The sequence below is a fragment of the Melanerpes formicivorus genome, unplaced genomic scaffold (assembly GCF_026170545.1).
Source record: "Melanerpes formicivorus ecotype bairdi unplaced genomic scaffold, bMelFor1.0.p_v2 SCAF_16, whole genome shotgun sequence".
NCBI lineage: Eukaryota > Metazoa > Chordata > Aves > Piciformes > Picidae > Melanerpes > Melanerpes formicivorus.
In genome coordinates, this window is record NW_027142368.1 from 16,025,455 (window position 1) to 16,031,454 (window position 6,000).

The following is a 6,000-nucleotide window of genomic DNA, read 5'->3' on the forward strand; positions in this document are numbered from 1 at the left end:
GCAGTAAACTGACTAAATGACTCTGGGTACCATTGTATGGTAAGGGTGCAGCACCCCCTCTGCCTCCTACGGTCCCCACACAGCCCTAAGGGCAACGAGGCAAAAATCCTCCCCTCTTGCACCAAGTCCTCAAAATTGGGTACAGAAGAAAGCAAAGAACTCCTGACTTCTGCACTCAGTTTGGCAGAGGCAGCTGACTAGAGGCTGCTGCTCATCAGCCTTTTTCCAGCACTCCATCTGCCATTCCTCACAGACCCTGAGACAAGGAGCTTATTTGTCCACCTGGCTGACCTAACTGCAGGACCACACCAACATGTCTTGGGCAGGTATGGCTGTGAGCTCTGGTGGTTATTCTGGCTGGCCTTGAACAGAGCCAGCCCCATCAAGCAGGGGTTCCTTCCCAAGCACTCTTTTAGCGTGAATAGCAAAGCTAAGTGTTGACAGAGAGATGCTGAAGCCTTTGTAATGCCTGCAGCCAAGCATGCCCCATGCTGTGATCTCATCAGATGTCATGTGCTAACTCAGTGCTCCATGGAGGGCTTTGATAGTGTCGCTGGGAGGCACTGTTGGTGATTAGGGGTCATACTTCTGACTCTGGCTTAAACTCAGTGTTAGTGGACCACGTAGGTGCCTGCTTCACTAAGTCTTGCTTCCAAGCTCTCCTGTTGCTGTGGCCATTTAACCAGCATGTTGGACTTGATGGTCTTGGAGGTCTCTTCCAACCTGGTTGATTCTATGATTCTGTTTGCAAAAGTGCATGTGATAAGGTAATTATGGCTCAGCTTCTCATGGCTTTGGAAGCAGGAAGGGTGGATTTCACATCTGACCATACAGCAGAGGTGTGCAGTCAGGAAACAGAGGGAAGTGGCATTCCCCAGCACCAGGCAATCCCCATTTGTGGCTGGGTGTATGGGAAGTATGATTTGAAATGGGCAAAGAGCACAACAAAAAGAAAGTAGGAGCAAGAGACATGTCCTGAAGCTGCAGTGAAGACGGGGGGAAGACAGAAAGGCTGTAGAAAGTGTGTGTGATAGAGGCAAAGTGAGTCAGCAAGCAGAAAATAAGCAAAACCAGGATCTGAGAAATGAACCTCTTCCAGGCTAGCCAGACAAGTCCAGGTTCTTTCAGGGACTGGTTCCATTTACATCAGTGAGAGGAGAAAAATACCTGCTCACAATGAAATAGCCAATTTCCATTGCTTAATTACAGCTTCATGCACTCAAACATGTGGCCCATGTCCCCCTGACCCCACCAGGAACAGAGCTGCACAGCTTCTGTCACAGCTGGCTTGCTGTGTTGGCTTGCAGGGGTATCCAGATTTGGAGTAGAAAGTTTCTGCTCCCTGACCCTACCTTTTTGCAGCCTTCTGGCACAGAGAGAAGGACATCCTTTCCCAGCCCTCATAGCATACCAGTGGAATTCTTCCTAAGGTAACAAAGAGGAGGTTGGCCTCTTTGGCTTGGGTTTGTCTGCATTGTGTTCCTGGATACAGCACACAGCTGTTGCTGTAAGGTGGGATGCACAGCCCTGCAGAGAGCGTGCAGTCCTTGCTCACATGGCCTCCTGTCCTGCTGCATGACCATGGCCAAACAGCAGCATTTTAGCTTTAGTTTACCTGTCAGCAGCATCCTTTACTCAGTCTTTCATGCTAAGAGTGGTGTACAGCTTTGCCATCAGCATCCTCCAGAGCTGCTGTAGGAATTCCTTGAAACAAAAGACAGAAGTGCCTACAGAGCTTAACCACAACAGGGATCAGATTGTGCCCAGCAGTCTTCAGGTGGTTCCTGCTTTGATGCAAATGTTTTAGAGAGGAGATGAAGAGGAAGATGTAAGATCTACAAAGTGGTTTAGCTGGAAATAAACTTTGGTGTCTTGACCAATACCTTTCTATTCTCACTGGCTTCATGCACTGCAGCGTGCTGACTCGTGTACCAGCAGCAGAATTTGTCTGGATGAACATTATCACAGATTGCTCTGATGCTCAGTCCTGCAGGGCTCCAAGCACTGCATGGCAGCCTTCAGAACCACCTCCTGCTCCACTGGATTTCAGAGTCCTGGCACTGAATTCACTCTGCTGGTGGTGTGATCAGATCTGGCCAGGACCATGCTTTGCTCTCAGCACTCAGTCCAAGGTCCCTCTGCAGCTCCAAAGATGTGAGTGGTGTTTTATCTCCATTATTCCTCATTTTCACATGCTTGTTCCCTTCCAGGTTCCGGAGCAAGCCTCAAGAGGAAGTGCCAGAAACTTATTAGGGAAGGATTGTTGTGCTTTTACTCCCAGAGGAGGCCTGGCAAGATTAGAAAGACAGCAGCAAGCTCCTGCAGAAGGCTGAGAGGTGCAGGAAGCAGACAAGATGGAAAAGTTAATAGGAAGAAGGAAAAGTATAAAGGAGGTACAGTGCATGGGAATGTCGAGAGAAAGGAAATGGCTGCTGGGGCATGATGTGAGCATTCTCTGGTTCACTGTCACTGCATTTGTCACATCATTTAGCAGTGACCTGCAAAGGATTATTGTTTTATTGCATTTATGCTTTTCATCACTTCTTGATGAATTGCAGGGAAAGCTTGGAGGAGTTTGCAGCTTTCACTCTTGATTATTATTATTATTATTTTAGTGTACTTGTTGTTGTTCTCTGTCTTGAGATTTTTGCATACACAAAGCTCTTGCCAGCACAACTAGATGAGTTTAGGCTGACTGTGATACGTGAGTGCCCAACCCTTCTGCAGGCACCCGAACCCTCAGCAGTGTCTCAGCAGTCATTTTCCACAGCTCTTGCTGCTGTCCATAAAAAATAAAGGCTCAAGCTGGCAAAGCTTTGGCTGGCAGACAGGCTTCCAAAATGTCAGGAAGATAGAGAAGAGGGAAAGGGGAAAGGGTGGAATTTTACAGGCAATGCTTGCACGTACTACATAAAAAAGTGAGGGGGAGGATTTATTTCCCTGCCTCAATTCCCTTTGCAGTTCACCTTTAAAGGAAAATATTGTTTTTAATGCACATGTATTAAATGTGCTCATGTTCAGGGCTGGCTGTTGTTTAATGAACAGGATATTCATTACATTTAAGCATGCTGAGCTCACAGAAACAGCTGGAAAAATATTATAAGCGCTCATTACAAGTGAAGAAACAAGCATGTGTGTGTGTGCTCGTGTGTGGGGGCACATGTATTTCCAAGAGCACACAGCACAGGGGCTGGGAGAGGGCCCTCACAAGGGCATGGCTGACATACATGAACAACTGATGGGGAATAACAGCACAGGAGGAGAAAATAAGCCAAATTTTAGCACATTCAGTGGTGTCCAGTAACAGGACAAGAAATAAAGGGCACAAGCTAGAACTCAGGAGGGTCCACCTCAACGTGGAGAGAAACTAATTTGCTGTGAGGATGCCAGAGCACTGAAACAGGCTGCCCAGAGAGGTTGTGGAGTCTCCTCCTCTGGAGATATTCAAAACCCACCTGGATGTGCTCCTGTGTGACCTGACCTGGGGGGTTGGGCTGGATGATCTCTGGAGGTCTCTTCCAACCCCTAACATTCTGTGGTTAGCCCAATAGCTTCCAATTTTAAAGTAACTGTTGTTGTTCTGGCATCAGCACAGCGAGAGAAGGCTTTGGTACAGTACTTTGACTCTGCTAGCAGGATCTTTACTGGAAATAAGTAGCAAAACCTCCTTGAGACCCTAAGGCTACTGTGTGCAGTGACTAATCCAAAGGTGGTTGTGTCCAGGGGATGCCATGATTGACCTTCTGTGGAAGCTTCTGTGAAAGCTGAGACTGATATTGGACTGCTCTTCATGCACCAGTGCAAGCAACTACCAAGAGACAACCATTTTGTGGGCTTTTTGTTAGCTGCACCATCATTTATTCACACTAACAACCATGATGTGAGGATCACTGATACTGCTTTACTCAAAAACTTTGGTGAAGCTGAAGGTATTAACAGACCTTCAGGAGCTAAAATATTTTGCCCCTGTGTGTCAAAAGGGAGATGAGTGAGCCAGGAGCTGAGGGCACCTTTATTCTTTGGGTCTTCCCAAAAATCTAACAATTTAAACTGGGAAAACATCAACTCCCTGCTCACTCCCTTGAGTGAAACAACCTTGATTTATAAGCTGGTGAAACATGAAAATATTATAGGCAGTTATCAGAAAGAGAAGGAGCAGACTGCACCAGGGGAAGTTTAGGCTGGAGGTGAGGAGAAAGTTCCTCACCGAGAGAGTTGTTAGCCATTGGGATGTGCTGCCCAGGGAGGTGGTGGAGTCACCGTCCCTGGTGGTGTTCAAGAGGGGATTGGATGTGGCACTTGGTGCCATGGTTTAGTCATGAGGTCTGTGGTGACAGGTTGGACTCGATGATCTTTGAGGTCTCTTCCAACCTTGGTGATTCTGTGACTGTGTAGGTAGAGAGCTGTACAACATGGATGCTATTGGTTTGATTGCATGAATTAAGGTTTCCAAGCAGGCTTCTGTTGTCCTCTGGAGAAAAGGGGAAGAAAAGCAGAGGGAACATTACAAAGAGGTAAATTATGAAATGGTAAAGTGAAGAAAATAAATATTGCCACTCATTTAATGTCATCTTCAGTGGTTATATGAATTTGAGCTCAAGAGAGAATGTGTGTGGGGGTTTGTTGGGTTGTTTGTTTCTTTTTTGGTTCTCTTGGTTGGTGGGTTGGGCTTTTTGTTTGTTTTGTTGTGTTGGTTGGGGGCTTTTGTTTGTTTGTTTTGTTGTGTGAGTTGGTTAGGGGGTTTTGTTTGTTTTGTTGTGCTAGTTGGTTAGGGGGTTTTGTTTGTTTTGTTGTGCTAGTTGGTTAGGGGGTTTTGTTTGCTTCTTTTGTTGTGTTGGTTGGTTGGTTTGGGGCTTTTTAGTTGTGTTTGTTTTGGTTTGTTTTGTTTTTAATTAGAGCTTTTCCCTTGTATCTGCCTTGTCAGACTGCCTCTGCACTGCCAGATAAATTAAATGGCTCTCCAAAAAGCTTCCTGTGGATGTAGACAGCTCAGAGCAAGTTAGCCTTTAATTTTTTTTTCAGAACCTACTGTGTGTCAGAAACTCCTAGGAGCTAAAAAAGCCCCACAAGCAAGCCAAGGATCCAGCGTAAGAATTACAGTTGGCTGTTTGAGCCCCTAATTGCCCAGTGTCCTTGGCAAGAACAAACACAGAGCAGTATCATTTGATATCTTGAACCATAACCTGCAATAATCCAGGCTCTTTAATCCCTCATGGAGCTGTGGCTGTGTCATCACAAGTTATTTTAAAGTGGTATTCTTGGGTACTAATCTCGTTCCCAATCGTTCATATTAATGTTAGCATTAGAGTGAATTAGGGCATCATTGGCTTCATATGTGCCATATGTGACACTTAAGCACCCCTAAGTAATTGCATGGCAGAGAGGACAGCCTGAAATGTGGATGGCCCATGCAGTATGAAAAATGGAAGAGACCAATATCCAACCTTTAATAGAAATAACTTCAGCACAACTTTCCCACAGGCAACAGAACTCTTGATATTTTTAGCCGGTTGAGGCCAACGTATGTCAAGAATAGCATTGGGTGCAGTGGGAAAATACACAACTTCTATTACGGGGCAGGCAGAATAACAACATGCTGATGAGCCACTGGTATAAAATATGTAATTATCTAGCATGCAAAAGAATAAATCACATAAACTGTTTACAGTAGGGATTGTGAAAGGACAATGACACATTGTTGTCTCCTTTGTGCAGGGAGGATAAAGCCTGGCTTGCTAAAACTGCAGAATCTGATGGGTGCTGTTTATGTGATGCTTCCTGCAAGAAGACTCTGATAAGAGGTTGGTTTGTTTATTTATTTATTGTGTTTCTAATAAATCAGGTTAGGTATTAGCTTGGTTAAAATGGCAGCTAGAAGCAGATAAAATCAGAAAGCTGTCAGCATGGATGACATCTTCACAGCATCGCAGAATTTCAGGGGCTGGAAGGGACCTCGAAAGATCACCTAGTCCAACCCCCCTGCCAGAGCAGGATCACCTA